This window comes from Lasioglossum baleicum, chromosome 8, assembly GCF_051020765.1.
Source record: "Lasioglossum baleicum chromosome 8, iyLasBale1, whole genome shotgun sequence".
Classification (NCBI taxonomy): Eukaryota; Metazoa; Arthropoda; class Insecta; order Hymenoptera; family Halictidae; genus Lasioglossum; species Lasioglossum baleicum.
The window spans coordinates 14,964,715-14,985,423 of NC_134936.1; the positions used below are offsets into that span (position 1 = coordinate 14,964,715).

General features: G+C 47.5%; 1 protein-coding gene across 4 annotated transcripts in view; it reads left to right on the plus strand.

The window, feature by feature from the left end:
* The first annotated feature begins 8,731 nt into the window (after positions 1 to 8,731).
* LOC143211363 (zwei Ig domain protein zig-8) overlaps positions 8,732 to 20,709 on the plus strand; it is a 250,324-nt gene continuing 238,346 nt past the window's right edge. For 3 of the 4 annotated variants that reach the window (XM_076428963.1, XM_076428964.1, XM_076428965.1), the window contains exon 1: positions 8,733 to 10,329. The gene's annotated coding sequence lies outside the window, so the exon portion shown is untranslated. Of the gene's footprint in view, positions 10,330 to 20,709 lie in introns of all 4 variants that reach the window. The other variant, XR_013009444.1, reaches the window with a different exon arrangement.

The following is a 20,709-nucleotide window of genomic DNA, read 5'->3' on the forward strand; positions in this document are numbered from 1 at the left end:
TCGTTAAGTATGCGTGCCGAGTACTCGGTATCCAAAGTCAACCACCGCGATTCCGCGACGCGGAAAGTTGCCGGTAATATTTCTGAAAATAAGGCGCGTCCCCGGCCATTGAGATGCACCGCGGAGGATAACTTTTCCCGTGGAAAAGAGAAGTGCGAGTTTCCCCAGCGAAAATGTATAGAGGAAGAAAGTTTCGTTCGGTTCCTACGGGTCGTATAAAACTCGCCCGCAACCACGCCCTTGAGTCGCAACAAGCCCGTGGGATAAATATCCACCGTCCTATTGCGAGAGACGCTGCGAAACTTCTGATCGGCTCCTGTGTAATCACTTCGTAAATGATCCGGCTGCGAGACGTCTAACTATCCTGTAACGGAACGCCTATGGCGGTTGTCCGGGGGCGGCGCCACGTTCTATCCATTCATTAACCAAGATGTTGGGGTTGTTAGTTGAAGAGGACAGCTTAAACTTGGCCCTTACTTTAACGATAATTATAGCGAAACCGTAGATGTACACTCAACTTTCTTGTCTCCGAACAGATTCTCGAATATCGATTCGGTAAGAGAGTTACTTCTTTTTTCTTGGATAGTGTTTAGTATTCGAACTCCCCGCTAATTGTAATTCCGCGAGAGCGCTACGCGACTCGACGACGAAAAACTGCGTATCGACCGCTCATCTCAACAATATTTGGAATGTCTTCGACACAGCTGACCACGGCAGTCTAACGAGACACATCGTAGGAAACAACACGCGCTCATCGCTCCTACGTAATTCTCTGTATCCGACCAACGCGTATTCATCGAAGTCCAGATTCGGATTATATCTCGAGACACATCGTAGACAAACCACGCGCTCATCGCCTCTACGTTATTCTCGTCGACAAGTACACGCGAATTCTATCGAGACACATCGTAGAGAAATCATGCGCTCATCGCATCTACGTAATTCTCATCTGCAAGTACGTGGACTCCTTGAATTGCGGATTCGACAATTTTCATACGCATATAGTTGTACACCATTCGTGTTACGGTGCGTTCAACCACCAGTGCAACAAAATAAATTAACTCTGGTTGTTCGACAGTTAATCCAAAGTGTTCGATTCTTTTGTGCTCGACGCTCACTGTATATCCTCGTCAGGATAGTTCCAGTTATCCACCTACAAGTCTTTGCATAAACAGATAGCAACGCAGCAACGAAAAGAATATTGAATCGAAAAAGGAAGACGCAGGACTGTATGTCCACTAGAATGGAAATAAACACTCTGGGAACACTCATGTTGCGCAAGAAAAGCAATTTCGGCCAATTTGTGGCCCCTGTATAAGAGATCGAGCGATCGTCCAAAACTTGTCACTTATTGCGCAACCGTGTCCTGTCGGTAGTTTGTCACAATTTGGTGGTGGTCACGCGTGTCCTATCTCTTCTCGGCGGAGATTTTCCGTTTTCCAACGGCGCGGCGCGGCGACGTGCATCAGGTTCTCCTATCGTACAGTTACAAGCCTGCCCCTAAATCCTTCGACGGGAGCGGTGCCACCGTGAAGAACACACAGAGAGCCAACCCCCTTGCCATTCGTCGGACATGCCTGTTAAAGGGGGTGAAAGCAGTATCTATCTACCTCGAGACCCCAGGGCTCCCGGGTGCAGCTTTCGAGATTTATTTATCGCGTCGCTCGGACCCTTGTCCTCTTCGACTATTCCTTACGGGACACTCCTTTCCTCGGCTTCCCCTCTAGTCTGACTATTCGGGGAACGACACGATGAACGATCCAAGTGATAAACCTCAGAATCCGCCGCGCCGTATCCACATAATAGTTTGCGGGAAATAAATGAACGCCTTTCCTCTCCGCGAGAGCCGAGCTGAATGGACGGAAATCAAGCTTGACGAGCTATTTGCCCAGAAACTGAGTACTCCATGTGTTTATTATTACTTTTTTCAGTTGCACCTGCCCATTTTGCGCAGTAAGTAACAGTGCACGTTGGTAACAATGCACCAAACGGTTTCGCCGGATCTCCGAATGCAAAGGTATCAATTTGCGGGGGAACACGAGAATGATGCCGATAATTCAGACAGGTTCGTTGGAAATCAGGTGGATCATCGGCGGGATATTCGTTTGATTGGCTCTAATTCGAGGCGAGCGGTCTAAAATTTCATTGTACGCGGCCGGTAATGGGATTCCTCGGATTGTTCGGAATCGAAGGGAGCACGCCGGGTGTACGAAAAGGTCCCCGATCCAATCGAGCAGGCTATCAGAAGTAGTGATTAAAATGGAGGGGTGAGTGCTTGGTCGGCAAAAGGGGTTGAAGGTGGCTTGAATGGTGGTCGGCGGGGGGTCTAGTCTCAGGCTTGGGGAAACGTAGATAACACTTCTTACCCGAGGGACTTCCCGCGACCCCAATCTCAAGTCAGATATTGTTCCGAGCTTTGAAAGCTCAAAAGAACTCGTGAAAAGGCATTTCGTCCCGATTCGATGCATTATACCCGGCCTCATACGTATTGTGCTCTCCGTCGATCCTTTTCCTTCGGAAAGACCACCGCTCTCGCCCAACGACCAAAGGAAAAATATCGAAAAGTCGTTCCCGGCTACGCGGAACCCACGGATAAGCGGCGATTGTAATTTATAATCGTTGCTGGGCGAGCTCGAGCAAACGGGGACCATTATTAAAACGCATCCGAGAGACGGACAAGCCGCGCCGCTCCGTGCCGTAACCACGTATCCTTCCAACCGTCTCCGAATTTCTCGAGAGACGATACGAAATGAAATCTCTGGGACTCTGTGGTCCGGACAACGGTTTTTCTTCGCTATGAACCCGAAGGTTTCGGTCGATCTTGGTATTGGGAATTGAACAAGTGCCTCTCGATCGTGCCGTCGATCAATTCGGTCCGCTTTCGGTCACGAAATGTAACTGATACGCTTCTACACAAAAGTAAAGTACAATTTTCTCTTTCTCACATTCACACTTTAAATATTTTCAAATAAATGTTTATATCGACGGAAATGTAGAAGGTTCTACAACTTTCATGGTTCCGTGGAGAAATATAACTGGTACACTTACGGTTTCGTGAAATTCTCTAACGATCAATTAAGAGAGTGTCCACACGCTTCGGAGCGGTAGTGTACAGTGCTGAGAACCTTCGCGTGTATTTCCCAAATGAGAAAACTCCGCAGCACAGCCAGCCTAATTATAACAAGAAAAATTCATTTAGCGGCGAAAGTTCATCAGGTCTCGTTAAATAGATTATTCAATTATACCTTGCGCCGCGCCGCCCCGGTGCGTTATAAACTCCACCGCGATAACAACACGCGTCTTTATTTCGCGAGGTATCGCGGTCCGGGGAAACGTCCGCGTTCTAACAATTAGTAACCTAGATAATGACTAGATAATTAGCACTTCCATAGAGCCCGATTCTTCGAGGTTCGTTTTCGCGGCCGGTTCCCTCGGAATCGCTAGGAGAACAAACGTAATAATTATCAGCGGTGGCCGGGTGAGAACCGCCGACGGTGAACTAATTAAACTTGCGCACCCCTGAACAATAGGTTTATTATGCATTTGCGCAACAACAAGCGGTATCTCTTCGAGTTCGGTCTGGGTTAGGTGCTTCAGCGTTGCAACAGTGTTAGAGGTTTCTTAGCGCTGCAGGCGGCGAGCTTATTGCCGCGGTGGCTGGACGACGCGACGCGCGTCGGTTGGAACAATGGTTCGAGATGTCGGATCCCGTAAGGTCCATTAAACTCGACTTTCGGAATGCCGCGGGTAAAAAGTCGCCTGGTTTCCAACGGCCTCCGCTGGCCGCCCCGCCGCCAGCGTGTCGCGAATGGATTCTGATTTCCATGGGACTGGGTCCAGAAGTTGGAGCATTTCGTTCCGCTGAAACTTTCCTGGACGTTAGATATTAATAAGCAATGGTGAAAGTTCCCGTCACCCCGTTCGTCGACGTATCCACAGAACCGGCCAGGTAATACAGACGCCGAGCCGTGAAAAGACCCTAAAGACCGTATTCCCGGCCCCGCCATTAAACCCTCGATCGTTCAAGCGCTAATTATTCGCCGGAGTCTAATGATGCCAATTAAAATTTTCTGCGATGGGCTCGACCCACCTGGGAATTTCAAGTTGCCGTTTTCTTCGGCTCTTAATCTCTCTCTCTCTCTCGCTCTCTCTCTCTCTCTCTTTTCCTTGCTCTGTTCCTGTCCACCACTCTGCCTCCGCGCCGATAACTTTCGCTTGGATATTTATCTCATCGAATCAGTAATTATACTGACCGACTTTTTCACTATTCCCGGCGAAACGTCCAATGCAAAGCAGAGATTCCACGACTTCAATTACTACACTGGAACTAACACGCCTGCTTCAGACTTTAGTTTACAATTATCGAAGCCGTAGAAATTTGTTTTGTCTGCTTTTAAAGCACCTCGACGAAGTATTTTATTATATGTTTTACCGTGCATTGTTCCCGCGGATATTTTATGCATTTTGTGTTCCGCTAGCAGGCACAAATACAAAATAATGGCGCGGATTAATCTGAATTTGTGGTTCCCGGTAAAATGTGATTTTATTTCTATTGTGCAATGTCCAATTTAGTAAAATTCTTTACACTTTTTACTACTATTGTTCATATTATTAAACGTATAATACTATGTCTTGATGTACTCTGATGTACAGGGCGTAAAAAAAGTTTGGTCTTGGCTGCCATAGGCGTATTTCCAATCTTCGGATCGATGAAGATCTGTAAAAAACAGTTGCCGCAAAATTCTCCTTGACCTTGACTTTCACGGTCAAATTTTTTTTTATTGCATTGCATTCTACGCATCATGGGGATAAAAACTATAAAAAAAACTATTCAGAATTAAACAGCGGAATCCATTTCAGGTAATAAAACGTGTTTACTTGAGTCACGTTTTTCTATTACATATGGCCGGGTGGTTCCTTCTTTTGCACAACAGTGTACATGATGTTCTTTAAGATATTGTGCAACGATGATATCAGTTTCATTCATAATGTAGCAGTAAATACTTCCTAAAAGCGAACGTACACATCAATCTTCTCTACTTTCTACTTTCCGAAGCTAATCGATCTAGCAAATGAGCAGCTCACTTCCAATACCCTTTAAACCTCGGTAACCGTGAGAACAATAGACAGAAGCTTCCCCGTGGAAACCGCAGTGGTTCGAAGGGTTCAAGAGACAGGGTAGCAAATTTCGTTGTCCTTGAGAGCAGGATTCGTTTCGTCTGCGTCGACCACGAAGACAGATGGTCGTGTCGAGTAGAAAGGAAAGTCATCGATGGCATGGAAGCCAGTGTGGTCTGCGGATCGTTCTGCGAGCATCGATAAACCCGGGGCAGAATCTTTTCTACGTCATTGGCAAGGTCCAATTTCCGAAACCTAATCTCGCGAAGTGGGTTTCCACCTTGGAGGGCCGCGGGCTCTCTCTCTCGGCCCCGCCGCTCTGCGCCGCAAGGGCTCCGTTGTTATTGTTATTGAAATCTGTAAATAGGGTGGTTTCGGGTTCTGGTCTATGTATATATGTACATACATAGATGGGTCTCTCTCGCTCTCTCTCTCGGCCCTGGTCGGTATACCTCCTAGGTAGCCGTGAGAGGAACGGCGCGAATATATCGTGTACAACATCCGGTACCGGGGGGAATGGTTGTCCCAGGGCCTTGGGTAAAGGGTACAAGGACGGGCTAGGGTAGGGACGGATTTGGTGATGTAGCAGTCCTGAGATGTAGCCGCAAGCTATGCATGGAATGCTCCAGCTCTAGTCGGTAGATTGGGGGTGCGAAAAGGGGTGATCACGGACAGTGCCATCTTAATTAATTTCCTCTCAATCCCCGAGTCCTCGTCGTCGAAGGATCCTTGCACGCTCGTGGAATAGAGGCCGGGTCTCGATCATCGCTGCCCCGAGGGGCGTACACTGTAATTAGCGCACCCAACATCCTCTGAACAGTTTCTTCTTCCTCGTCATTCTCTTGTCGATAGCTGACGTATAGTTAGGATATTCTGCACTCTAATACACAGTCCGATTAAACTCAAGTTTCTACGATTTCCTTAACGCGCACGCTTGCGGTCGATGCGGGTTTGCGGTCGGAAGGGAGCAAAAGGGAACATTCGATTGTCGGACCAACCAAGTCTAATGCAGATTAAGTAAGTGCTACAGACAATGCCGCCGTAGAACACTGTTGCGCCCTCCGAATCCCTCCGAGTATCTATTTGTTGATGAAGTCCCTTTGACGGAGCGCGAGTTACTCGGGGAATGTTGTGTCGATTGAATATGCGTTGGGAAGTTTTCAAACTGATCTGCACTTTGTGGTCCGGGGATCTTTTAATCGTCTCCAGCACTTTACTTTAGAGGGGCTGAATAACTTTCTCGCGCGTGGAAACCTAACTAAACTATTCAATTGAGAAAGATCAATAACATACATACGAGTATGTTAGCTGTTTAACACTGAGAAATGTTCTACCCGATAAAATAAATTCGATGCCAATCGAGGAATTTGTAAGGCAGTCTATGAAGATGGGAATTCGCCAGCTGGAAAGGATTTGGTAGGGGGGGAGAGAGGGAGAGAGAGAGCGGATAGGGATCGATCGAGGAGGAGAGTGAAGTGAAAAAATTGTTAGCGTTAAATTCCCCATCGAAATAAGTAAAGGGATCGAGCAGGTGGGACGGTCTCTAATAAGATACGTTTCTAAACGGCCACCTTGTACAAATCCGATTGGATTGAAACGGTCGGAACGGGCGACTAGTCAGCCAATTGTCCCTCTGGAGTGGAACTGCTGATAGCCAGTCTCCGTTCCGACGAGTACAGGCCAGACGGCCGTCGAGCCGTGTTATATTTTCTCCTCTCAGAGAGTCCGCCTGACCCTGACAATAAGAATTAATCGACGTCCGGGCGCTTCCGTTCGCCGCGATTCCTTTCTCTATTCCCAAGGTTCGTCGTCATTGTCCGCGGCCCTTCATTCCGGCAAATAATTCTCTCCCGTAGCTTTCTCTCTCCGCTGCTGCTCGTAAAATCCGCGTGAGACACAAGGAGGAACGTCGTAATCTATTGAACCTTCGATCACTCCCGATCTCGCCACTCGACGACGTGCCATTCGTTGCCTGCGACGAAAATTTTACAACCACGCGCTAAATTTTTATCGGGCCGATAAAGGTGCATGCGCGTTCCCTTCGTGTTTTTGCTCTTAAACTCTGTGCACAATATATGGGTTAACAGCATCTGGCCTGCTTTAAGTGAGTTTAATGAGTCTTAACAGCCGTAAAACCGTGCCGAGATTGATAGTAGAATTGCCTCGTAAGGGTCAGACGGCGAGCGCGGCGCTGAATAGTAGACAGGCGTGGAACTTGTAGACGGATCGCAGTAGAATGTCCCTGTCCGAGCCAGACGGATGTGCGATATCGGATTTACCGTATAACGTTTCTATTGATTCAGTAGAATGTCTTTGCAAGCTACAGACAGTTTGGATAGAAGTGTCTTTCCGATGAACGGGGTTAATGCGCGACAGTAGAATAGTCGTGCATGGGTCAGACAGCAGGACGAACGGTGTAACATACGGTGAACCAGTTGTTAGTAGCATTTCAGCGGTGCATGCTTCACGTAGTCGGATGGAAGGTATTTCCTGACGATTTTAGCATCGCGTTAATAACGTAGCATTGTTACAGTCAGACAGGGAGAACGTTTTTACGAAATCAGAGTAGCAGCGAATCGCTGTGAAAGATCATTATGTTAATTTTAACCACTGCTGTGTTCTGTAAAGTTTATTGTCTTCATTTAGCAAGCGCGATATACCATAATTTTAATGATCGTACTTCACCGTTGCATTAACGAGCGTTCTAAAATTTATGATGCGCGCGTTACACGATATTGTTGAGTGCAGGGACATCCAGATTACCGGGCGCTACGGTGGTTTCCTAAATTTTCGAGATAGAGGCTATCGAGTTAACTATCCTTGCCCACGGGATCAAGCAGCGGCACGTTAGGAAGTTATAAGTCTTTAAACTTTAATTTTAAGTTGAACTCTCCGGTGGAAAGTTAGTTTAGTTTCGGCTTACTTATACTTCTCTGCGCGCGCGGTCAAGTCCTGAAACCTTAAGAACCCTCCAAGATTTTACAATAAACTCCGAATGGTTTATATCGTCGCGCTGGGAAGCTTTCGAGATCCGAAATACATATGTATGCGCTTCGAACATTACCTCGTTTCCTGCTTCTCGTTAAATCAGTGGAGCAGCATTAAATAAATCAGGCTGCTTTGATTCTTTCGCCTCCAATTTCAATAATTGACTGGCAAATCGGTAGAATGCCCTGACGGGATCTGACATTCGGTAGAACATTCCTGTCGCGATCTGCCAACTAATACAATATTCCGTGATGCACAGACCTTCGATAGAGCGTCCTAATTATAGAGAGACAACCTGTAGAATGTGCCTTGATGTACTCGGACATTTGACAAACGGTTTCCGTAATGGACAAACGATCCGCAGGAGATCTCGACGTGGTCAAACGGTGAGACGTTTGGAAGTATGATTCTTAATGAACAACGAACAACAACAAAATACAAAAAAAAGGAAACCAGACGGTGAACCGTATTCGGGCGAACATGAAAATTCTTGAGGACCCATGGCGTAGGGTGACGTTCTCCCATTCGACGTCACTGTTTCCACCCCGTGGCCTAACACGGTTGGTGGACTAGGAGGTGCGCGGGGCGGTGAACCCGCTCCGCCCCGAGTCGTCGCGACGCTAGCGCCGCGCCGGAGGCTCCAGTCCGAGCCCAGCATCACTCGTGGTGGTTTCGCGCGCGCATCCCCCGCCAAGGTGCGACCACCGTTCGAGAAAACGCAGAGATTCCGTCCCGGCGGTTCCGTCGCGTTCGCGTTTCCGCGCGGCCCGGTTCCTCGAAATCGCCAGAAAAATTGCACCGTCGTCGTTCGTCGATCATCGACCATCGATCATCGATCGTCGATCATCGATTATCACCTGTCGATCCATCAAAGCCACCGCGAGCGGTGCCGAGTTTCCGACCAAAAGTGTTTTTCCTCGTGGCGCGTGCATCGCGGCCCGAAGTTCGCATGTGAAGAAGATGGAATACTCGCGAGAGGACCGTTCCGGGAGCGCACGAGCGGATTCGCACGCGTCTATGTGGCAGTCAGCGGCGAAACGCGGCGAAACGCGGCCAACCGACAACTCCGGTGTCAGCCCTCGACTCTACATCCCTCCGGCTCTGTAAACAGGAATTCCGGCCCCGTGGATCTGTTTACCGGCGAGCGGACCGCGTTGTTTATCCTCCGGCGAACGAACCATCCCTTATTTAAAACCATCTCGGTTCAGTGCTTATTTGCTTGCGAATAAAAAGGTAACAATCGTGAGGAATCGTGTTCTGAAGAGCCAAAGATCCCTGTGAGTTCCCGGTGACAGTGTGTGTTCCCATGCTACTCGCAGTGCGGCTAGAGGATAGTTCGAGAGAGGATTTTTCATCGTGACAAAGCGGAAACTTTGCTACGCGCATCGCCGCGTAATCACGTCAGGAATGCACAGCGAGGTGTACGCGGCTTCTAACGGGACAAGATGCTCGGTCGCTTGAAAACGTTGTTGCAGAATCGCGGACAGGATCGATCCGTCGATCGACGGTAAATACGCGGCTGTTCGCTACGCGACGCGACGCGGAGGAAACAGAGCGCAGAAGGAAGAGAACCGTCGGGAGTGAAAACGGAAAAACAGTGGAGGAGGAATGGGATTAGAGTGCGCGGGTTGCTCGCCGGGCCGCGAATGATTTGTAGGTCGGATATTTGGGAAATTGCGGCCGCCAGCTGCCGGTCGATGACGTTCCAGTGATCCTGCTGGTACGACGATCGATCCGGAATCGACGAGCTTCTTTCGTCCGATTCTCGCTCGATCGGGAATGCAACTTGGCGAGCTCGCGGCTTGTGTGCTCTGCCATCGATTCGTTTAGGTTCCAGGGAGAAATCGAGTGGCGAAATGCTTCGGTATCGAGTAGATAACGGGCTGTGAAAGTGCGTACATACCTACACGACATCGATCGGCCATCGCGAGGAGTGGCCGCGCCAGAGTTGTTCCTCGCGAGTGATAAATTAAAAAGATGCTAGTGATATAGAGAGAGAGAGAGGACGAAATCGACGGAGAAAGCGGCGAGGAGCTGTTTTCCCACGGTGGTTTTCTGTCTCGCGCCGTTTTCTTCGAGGTTCTCTTCTCGCCAACCTCGCCGCTTGATTTCGTGGCATTGTCTTCACCCTCGGCCGTGGTCCAGTGTTTCTCGCGTGAAAGCCGATTCTCTCTCCCTTCGTGCGCAAGAACCGCCGACAAAGGAGACGCGATCTACTCGAAGGTGAGTGTGTGTTTCTCTTTTACCATGAAACCACGGCGAAAGCGGTTCTTTTTCGCGCCTCTATAACCCCATTCAAAGGAAGTTTACGACGGATCCCGCCGGTTATCTAGGATGTTTTCGCGATCATTTCACGGTTTATCGATCTTTCATCGCGGTCACGGTGGATCCGGATTTCTCGTGGATGAGACACGTCCAGCTTGCTGCGGGGAAGACTGCAGGCAAGGTAGAATATCCGTATCGTGCATGAAACGTAAACATCGTAACGTTTGTGGTTCTTCGGGATCTCGGGGCTGCAAGTTGTGTTTTTAACGCGGATTGCTCCCTTTTTACGAGGCGAGCTGCGGTCTCGAGGGAAACGTCTTCGGAGAGCTGAATACAGGTGATCGAAATGATCGCAAATAATTATTGAATTCTATGGGAGTGAGAAATTGTAGGAAATGTCACATAAGGATGTTCTAGGCAACCTGTTCTCAAAGCAAATTGTAGAAATGCAGTAGCACTTTTTACCAAGAGAACAAGTTAAAACAGCATTGGCCAACTGCGACAGTCCTAGAAACCGGATTAAAGAGGACGACGAGCACACCAAAGTGAGTAAGTTGCTTGCTGGGAAGTTTCCACGGGGAAAAAAGCGGTAGAACTTTCACCACGCCGTAAACCATCCATCCCGGCAGGCTCGGTATAAATTTCCCTCTCGGCCTTCTTTCCCGATAAACTTCATGCTCGGGATAGGTCTCTTCTAACGGTGGCCGTTATTAGTTTCCTTAGATAACAGCTCGGCAAATTTATTCGCAAGGTGGACCGTCGTCGAAGCAACGGTAACGAGAAAGATATAGATCGAGAAAGAGAGAAGGGGCGAGAGGCGGCTGATACTTTAATTACTTTTCCTCGCATGCAGCCTCGCGCGATTTACAAGTTCTAATCCCCGTCCAGGGAGAGAGAAATGGGAAGAAAATCGGAGCATTAACTACTCCGTGAACGCACACCCCTGCGGAAGTATTGGATCCGGATTAATTGAACGGAATGTATCAAATTAAGGGAGAGAAGCGTTCCTTTCACGACACGCGAGCCGATGCATCACGAGACCCGCTTCGAGGGTTCTGTTTCGCAATTATTTGACACGATATATCTATTACGTCGGCGACATCATGGAGTCGCTTAGGCGTCACGCACACGAAATTTATCGAAACGTTTACACCGCCCGGGGTTCCCCGTACTTAAATACGCCCGCCCCGTTCCTCCCCGTAAAACGTTCCAGCGATATTTTATGAACACGGTTTATGGTCGGGGGCGGTCGAAATCAACCAGCTAAACAGCGAGTAATTTGCCGTAGAGCCGGCTCCAAAATATTTACATTTAATTCGTGGCGTTTGAAGCTACTCTGTCTGCAAAACGCGGTACGAATATTAACCTTGTTCCCCATAAACACATTCCCCGCGCACATTCGATTTAATTTTCGCATATTGCGATGGCCGATGATTTTCGTGATTTTTATCGCTTTTGTGCAGGAACCGATAATACGTCCATCGGGAGCGAGGCGAATTCCATAAAAAACATTTATGAACCGCCAGATCAACAGTTTATTAACCTCGTGGAGATTAAAACCTGCTGAATCGACCGTTGCGCGCTGACGAGAGGAGAAACTCGCTATCGGTGCTTTTACTCCTTTGTGCTCGAATTTTAACAAAATCTACAATAGAATAAATATTTTAAATTCAATATTTCGTTCCATTTTGTCAGAATATTAAGAATTATTTCATATCCCCAGTTTATATATCTTTGAATTCGATTGATCAAGCGTTAAGAAAGTTGAAACTTTTGAACCAGGAATTATTAAATTACGCCTACTTGTTTCCGGAAAAAGTCGCTCGAACACGGTTCGATCGACGATCCTCGGTTCGCCACGCCGCGCCGGGAGGATCTAGGATTTATTAGACGCGCTTGAGTCGCTCGCTGCGAGTATCGAGGGCTGAATCCGAGCGGAAACGGTGCGCTCGCGACAGAAACGCGAGCGTAATGGGCGAATCTTGGGCGAAACTGAAATGATTGATGGAAAAACGGCTACCGTGGCTGGAGGCCGAAGGAAACAGCTCGAGGAACAAAAGCCCAAGAGGAAGTAGTTATGCTTGTGTACAGAGTAGGTCGACACCTAGGATCCTCGAACGCAGTTAACTCGGGTGCTTCCGATAATAGTGATAGTCCCCCGGAGTCATCAACCGGGACTGCTCCGGTTAATGAGTTTCCCAGCCTTTTCTGCTGACAGACATTTGTCATCGTTCGACCTGGACGAAGCAATTTCTGCAATTTCTGAAAGCGAGAGAAAGAGAGCTGAGAATCGCATTGATAAATAAGTCGGCGGGTATCGAGCATCGAAAGCCCCGGGGAAATTATTAATAAACAATCCGTGGGAGTTCGGCCCAGCGAATGGGTTGTCGTAATAATAGCTCACGTTCGAATAATCCAAGTATGTTTCAGACGAATGATTTCTCCTTCGTTTTTATGCGCTTGTCCGGTTCTTCGGAAAAGTGTAATGCTTGGCGCATTTGTAATGTAAATCCACGTAGACGCGGACAGAAATTCTGTTTAATGTATTCTTTTCAAAATGCCGCGGGGTATATTATAGATTATCCGTCAAATTTATTCGACCATTCCCGATATTCACATTTTGTAGATTATTGATTCGCGAACGCGGTTCTCTATTATCTGCACGCGTTAAATGCAAATTTTCAGTCGTACTTCGTCGAAACCGCGTTGTTCGTGCTTCGGAGATTCGGTTGTCGTAAATATTTTATTACAACGATGCCGACTGAACATTTTACGACTGGTTACGGAGCCAGAAAGCTGTTGATTGCTTGCTGGAAAATAAATAACAGCCGTGAACGAAGTACTATGTACATTTGCGTGGGGCTTCGAGCTGAATGAGCCCGACGCGTCTGACCAGTGCTCGACGTTTCCACTTGCAACAGAGCATTGATGAATCTAGCGGGTGTAATCTAATTATCCGCGGAGCAAACAAACCGGAACGCGTCGAAAAATTGCCCCCGGCACGCCGCTGGACGGAAATTCCCGTGAACTCTCGCTGTTTTCGCAATAACATTCCCTCGCCGCGCTGCGCCGCGCCGCTCCGCGTCGATTCGGCGAACACTTTAATTTGAATTCGCACACCACCGGGGCGGGTATCGCCAGGGATGGCTTTAGGACCACGGTTTCAAAAGTTTGCGGGAGATCGTGTTGTCGAGAGGTTCAAGAAAACTTTTTACATTTAGAAAATTTATTTTAAGACTTTCAGACTATCATGCAGATTTAATAGATACTTTTTGAAATCTCTGTCACGATGTTGACTAGAACAATATCGAACAGCCTTTATTTACTGCTGCATATTATATGAAAAAACCACATTTGGCAAATATTGAATCGAGTGGCAATTTGTAGGCAGTCGAACGTTTATGAGCAAATATAAACTGTAAATAACAACGAGAATGCATAAAAATAGAGTGCGTGCGTGCACCGATGAAAATTTGAAAAATTAAAACATAAATTATATTTTATTCGAACTAATAAAAGTTGTTTAATGCATCACCATTATTAAAGGTGCTACATGGTAGAGGAAATATTTTGGGGCCCGCGTCAGAGGAGCAACGGTATCTAATTCGGTGATCTAGGAACGATATCTGCGTGGAATAATTTTACCACGTAATATATTTTGGCGCCGGTATCTAGGCAGTTTGTATCAATAACCATGCGTCATAATGTATCACGTCGAGATCGCGATGCTTGGCTACACGATCGCAGTTCCGATCAGATAAGCCATCTTATGGTTCATTTGAATAACGCCTCGTCTTGAGCCACGAACCTGGGGTCGCGATCTTAACCCTTGGACTATGCTCGTTCAAATCGCGATATGCTCGACGAGTGTCGGATCATTTTAACTGGAGAACTACCGCATATAATGATATCAAATAATCTGCAGAATCTTGAACAAATATCACGATTGCGTTCACTCCCATTTTACGTGAATTTTCGCGGACTCTGCATATACGTTGGACCGTTAAAAAACGAATCGGACGGCCATGAATCGACTGGCAACGAAAGTCGACGAGCGAACCAGCTTGTGACAGAGCATGAGATCCGAGGAAGACAGCGGCGTTAGTGGATACTAGATGGAGCGAGCGGTTTATCGCGACGAAGAATCGTCGGCTGCGTTGGCCGCGATTCGAATGTAAATGCGCGGGTTAACGCGGGCAAAAAGCACGGATATCGGCTGCCGCAAAACCGTGGAACCGTCACCGGAATATGTAATCCCGTTTCCGTTCAATATTCAGGAAGCCAATACGCGACTCGACGCGACGCGACGCAACGCCCCAGGTCAAACTAATCACTCATGCGGGCTATCCGCGGCCATAACGATTCTATACGCTTCCCTTAACGCTGCCCGATTAGCAGATTTGTCATTGGACCTAGTATTTCGGGCCTCATTAGCGCCGATCAGATCGGGTGTCTTAAAAGGAGGTTCGCACCCTGATGTCACTCGCCAAAACGAAATACAGGGTGACAAGAAATAACGGAGTTAATCATTTCTTATTATAATTCTGTCAAATCGACGAATTTTGAAAAACCAAATAATAACAAATAAAAACATGGACCTTTAGTATTCATATATTTAAGAAGTTTCGAAATGGCCACCCTTTGCGCCGATACAGAGGCTCAAACGTGTCTTGAAATTTTCGGCAATGGGCTGCAGCTCTTCTGGCGTCATTCGGTCCCACTCCTGGTGCAGAGATTTTTTCAATGACTTCAAATTTTTATGAGGCCGAGCACAGGCTACCAAAACCGTAATCCATCGGGTTGAGATTCGGTGAGTACGGCGGCCATTCCACAGATGTGATGAAACCTGGAAAATGGGCTTTGCACCCCTCCTGAGTCGTTTTCGCTCTGTGGGCCGGCGCGGAATCCTGCTGTAACGTCCATTCCGGATCGTCGAGGTGCTGTTGGGCCCACAGAAGTACGACGACTTCGAGAATGTCCCGTCGATACACTTCTTGGTTGATTTTCACCCCTTGATCCACGAAAACCGTAGCAAATCCCATTTTCCAGGTTTCATCACATCTGCGGAACGGCCGCCGTACTCATCGGATCTCAACTCTATGAACTCCAGCGTTTGGTCGATTTTGGGGGCCAGGGACTGTGCTCAGCCCCATAAAAGTTTCGAATGACCTCAGAAGAGCTGTGGCCCGTAGCCGAAAATTTCAAAACACGTTTGAGCCTCTGAATCGGCTCAATGGGTGGCCACTTCGAAACTTCTTAAATATATGAATACTAAAGGTCTGTGTTATGGTTGTTATCATTTGGTTTTCAAAAATTCGTCGATTTGACAGAATTATAATAAGAAATGTTTAACTCCATTATTTCTTGTCACCCTGTATACAAATATTTCTATAGCTAATAGACCGATGTCGGAGATGTTTCAGGATATTAATAGTAGAAAATCGATAACGGAAAAGATTAGTCCAATATTAACGAAAATATTTAAGATGGTCAGTGGAACTTACTTTCTGGATAGCTGTCGCGCACATTGAACTCGATTTCATTGCTATCCATTAATACGCCGCGCTGTCGGTGACAATGGCTGGCATAGCGAAGATGGGACACCTCCGACTCGTCGCCTTTCCCTCTCGCTCCCTCTCTCGCTGTCTATCCAGCGACCTCCCACCAACTGATCAATGGGAATATCCTATATTTCGGGGAAACAGTACGTCATCCGGGGAAACTCTGCTCGTGACGCGGTCCTTTCCACTTTGAAGTGGATTAATGCGTGACATACGCGACGGATGTCGCTACACACTCGCGGCAAGGGACACATTACACCGTGTACTATTAGCGGAGTGCTCCCCGAACGGATTTATGGCCGGGGCCGGAAAACATTTTTCGGGATTTTAGTGGACCGTTGGAGTGGCCACTTGCGTGCCCGAGCAACGAGTGCCCTTTCGCTCCCTGTCGCGGGACCATTGCCGTTTCATTCCACTCGCGAATCTCTCTTTCCAACTCCTGCGCGATTCGCGTGCGGTCTCGTAAATCCATCGTCGCGTCGCGTAGAACGTTGATGAGGAAATTAACGGATAGACGGACCCCGAGCCACGAAGCCTTTGCACGTTAATTTTAACGAGGCCCGCTTGAAACTTCAATTTCCTGCCGAACTATCAAACTCTTTTTAATCGACTCCGGCGTGGCGCGCGGAGAAGAGTTAATTGTATTTGTTGCGGCCTTTTTGCAGCCCTAGCCTGCAGATTAAAGGGCTCATTCCGCAAGGCTTTGTTCTTATTCTTTCCTGAGTTCGTTAACCGATAATTACACTTTCAGATCCTGTTACTTAGATTCGGCGATCAACCATTCTTAAATTAAATTCTATTATAAGAACGCGAGAATATTGTACAGCGCGCTTGACAAAGCGATCCCAAAGTGCAGGCTGGGCAATAGGTGTTGTATCATCGACACCGCCCGCAACAGAATTTTTTGATGCGAGGAAATTAAATTCCGATTTAATTGGATTTGGCTGGCGCGTCTGATCGCGGCTGGTCTCGTTTCTACTTGTCGAAGTCACGCACACACGCGTATCAGATAAGAGTCGGATTCGTGTGTGCTCTCGGGAGTTCGGTATTCGCTATTATCGAGCAGAGATTATTGTTTTTTATTGTTATCGAAGCGAAAGCGTAAACAGCCACAATGGGGCCGGAGTGTCTCTCGCGAGAGGGTTACCGGAAGTATATACCGCGGCTCGTTCCGATCCAATCAGTGGTAAATTTTGATTAAAACACACGTTGTACGATAGCGTACGGCAGAAGAATGGCCGTAATGGTTATCGGTCCGTGATATACTGGGCGAGAATGTAATAAACCAGATATATTTGGCAGAGTTACGAGCGCGCAAGGAAATCACAGGAAACGTGTACCATTGGTCCGAGCTGCGTGCGAGCAGCTTGAACGTTTGCTATATCGCGTAAGAAATCGCACGACAAACATCTGCACTCGCCACTGTAAAGTGGTGGTCACGTGAATTTGTTAAATCTGTTGCGCTTTGTCCGCTTGCAGATTCATCACTGATACGCAAGGTTCGGTATAGAGTATAAACATTATTATTCTGGACTGTCTAAGAAATTTCAGTCCCAGGGACGTATCGCCGCATTCAGAGGTAGAGGTTTCTTCCGGCGTCGTCTATATTCATGTTTTATTCGCGCTCCGTGCAGACACAAGGGGATGCGAAGCTTAAATAAAGGAAGCCGCGGGAGGTCTTTGGACTCATCTCAGTATGCCGACCACGTCCAAGATCCACGAAATCTCATTCTCAAAGACACGATTCGATCTTCCAAAAGGGGGGGAAGGGGGAGAGAGACCCCCACGGCGAGTAATGGTCGCGGAAAGGCTCAGTTAATGCTCCGTTGCGATCCTGGAGGAATCGACGGAATCGAACTTACGGGATCGTAAATCACGAGCACCGTGAACAGAGAAAATAAATTTCCTGTCTGACTCGCGGTCGAAAGAGTCCACGGCGGGAACAATTTACGATTAACTCACGGGACATATGGGAGCTGGGACGTGTGTGGCTATAAATCTCTTATCATTCACGATCCTCTGGATCCAAGGAGAACCCAACGATTATTCAAACACAAGATCTTGATCGCATCGATCCAAGTTCGGTAAAATTCACGAAGCTGAAATGCTGGTATCGTGCAACTACATAAGTACGGCCTTTCTTCGTAGATTACTTTGAAGCGGCTTTCCGTCATCGTAGGAATTGAACGCGGTGAAAGTCTCTATTCCAAGTCCCATTTAAATCTAAGGTTCCTCTATCTACATAGATGTGAATTCCGCTTTCTTATGAAGTTCTGATTGGATTTAACCTGGACTAGATTTAACCCGATTAGACCTGATCGAGATGCCCTTAGGTCCAAGTTGGGCAAGTCCGGGCCCGAGGTAAATCCTAGTTAGGTCGAGATTAAGGTTCGGTTAGATACAACTCGGGTTCCCCGCGAGGAAGTGATTAACGAGTCGGGTTAAGTAAACCGTTTAATCGCGTAATCGATGATCCCGGGGACCGGGCGTAATCGACGCGAAGAAATTCCGGGATCCCGGGGTTAATTTCGCAAAGAGGAAGCGTAGCAAGAGGCACGGGGGCTAGGCTTTTAACGACCGCTTTGTTATCGATTTACACACGGGAAAGTTTCGCAACAGCAGCGTCGCGGCCTCGGCCCGGCGAAACTTTGTCCGTCCGACACGGGACGGGAGAACGGTTCTTCTGCCTGCGATTCCGATGCGGTAATGTTTATCGATCTTCGTTTAGAAGTTTTTCGTGTTTCCTTCACGCCCGACGCCCGCGCCCCGGGGTAGATCCTGTTCTGCACAGCGGAGCCCACGGATTCTCCTTCGCAATTAATCGATTTTCGCGAGGACGAACAGCGCCACGACGCGCGACGCGACGCGACGAGCAATTCCGCGAGTTTCTGGCGAAGTTCGGGGAACAGCATCCACGGGATCGCGAGATAGAAAATTATTCGCGTATCCGACTGAACGACACGAAAGCTGCCGAACGATCCTCCGTGGAAGTGTTCTCCTGGAAATCCTTGCCTCGGCGTTCGAACAAAAATCTATTTCGCTGAAAGCCAGCTGGCCTCTTTATTCAAACAAGAAGCGACAGACGTATCGGTCGAACCGCGTGCATAACGCGAGTACCTCTCCCTTTCTCTTCACCTTTCTCGTTCCCCTTCCTCTTTCCTTTTTCTCTCCCTGTGTTCGACAACGCAATACCCTGCTAAAACAAGAACCAGGGAACGCGATTGTACGCGCACGCGGGCCGCTACAACAAATTCGAGCAACCGTGAACAGGAGATTACTAGGTTCTTTCGAGCAAGAATTTTCGTAGAATATTCTGCCGCGTTAGCCGACTCGCAGTCAAGGCAGACACCACCATAACTGTCCACGGGCGGTTTTCAAGTGGCGAGCAGAAGCTGGCAACCCTCCTCTGACATTGGCCCGGTACGGCGCAGCGCCGAGACTAACGTTCCCGTTCGCGTCGAGGCCCCTTCCTCTTGATCAAACAACCAACCCTCGAGAAAACCCCGACGCTCAAACGATCCCGTAAAGACTGCCGGTTGACACGTTTATGATATTCAACTCGACCCACTGATACGCTTCGATCTGTTTACTTTAACACCGTTCTACCGCGACGCCCCTCACCCATCGAAATTAGAGGATCGTTATCTCAGGTGAGAAGTAGCTGATTTTTTTAGCATCATCTTTTTTTTTCATAAAGTTGCAACAATTTAAACAGCGTCTATCTTTCACCGATTAAAGCACCGACCCCCATTTTCATCGAAGCTCATTATCCGTCAATCTGCTCACGAATTTTTCGATAAACACAAAGAATCTAGTGAAATATAATTATGTAGAAACAAAGTGTGGCATGTAAGACAACTCTCGTATTGACAGCACAAATAGACATACATTTTATTCGCCGATGAATAAAAACAGGACGCTCTCGCAATGTTCTCGCTCCTTATGTACAGGGTGTATAAAAAGTAATGGTAATGCGTCCTACGGGTGAATATACACCTCTGGATCGGTGGACATTTGTAAAAGAAACTTGCCGCAAAATTATTTATAACAAATTGTTGTTAAAGTTTGTTTTTACATCAATACCTTCTACTCATCGAGAAGAGAAATAGTTTGAAAGGAGCCACATGTCGCAAACAAATAGTTATCGAGATATAAGCTGTTAAAGTTCTTGCAAAATTTGATTGTGTAGAATTATACGTATAGACAAAAAAGCCTACTTCCTTCCCAACTCGGCTTTCCGAGTTTGTTGCTCTCGTTTCTTGTGGGGTCCGCGATCTTGGGACCATATGATCGGCCTATTCCGGTCATTGCTCCCTACAATTACCATAGAAGAATTGAACGGAACAGCTCTCTTAATTCTGGTGAATCGGAAAGTCCTAATTTCGGAGGGAAAAGTTCATTCGATTTCAAGAGAAGCCGCAAATGGTCCGGCTATCAATTTTCAAGGTGTTCTCTTCGTTAAAGAGCCGTGATTCGAAACGTTCCGTTCCCGAGCGAGTTTAATGCAGATTGCTGCTTTAATGGGGAACAATCGACGCTATTATCGAGATGGATTTATGCTGAACGCGCGCTGGCCAATTTGTGGAGCGAAGTTTGTCCTATACGAACGGGTTGCGTCTATTACGCAGAGAAATAGAGAGGAATGGTGCATGCGGCGATATCTCCGTTTCAGCATAACAAATGTCTGTTGTTTAAACATTTCCGCACTTTGTATACCTTGAGAATAATAGCGGACAGATTATACACCATGTAACACGATACCTAACTTATTGACAGG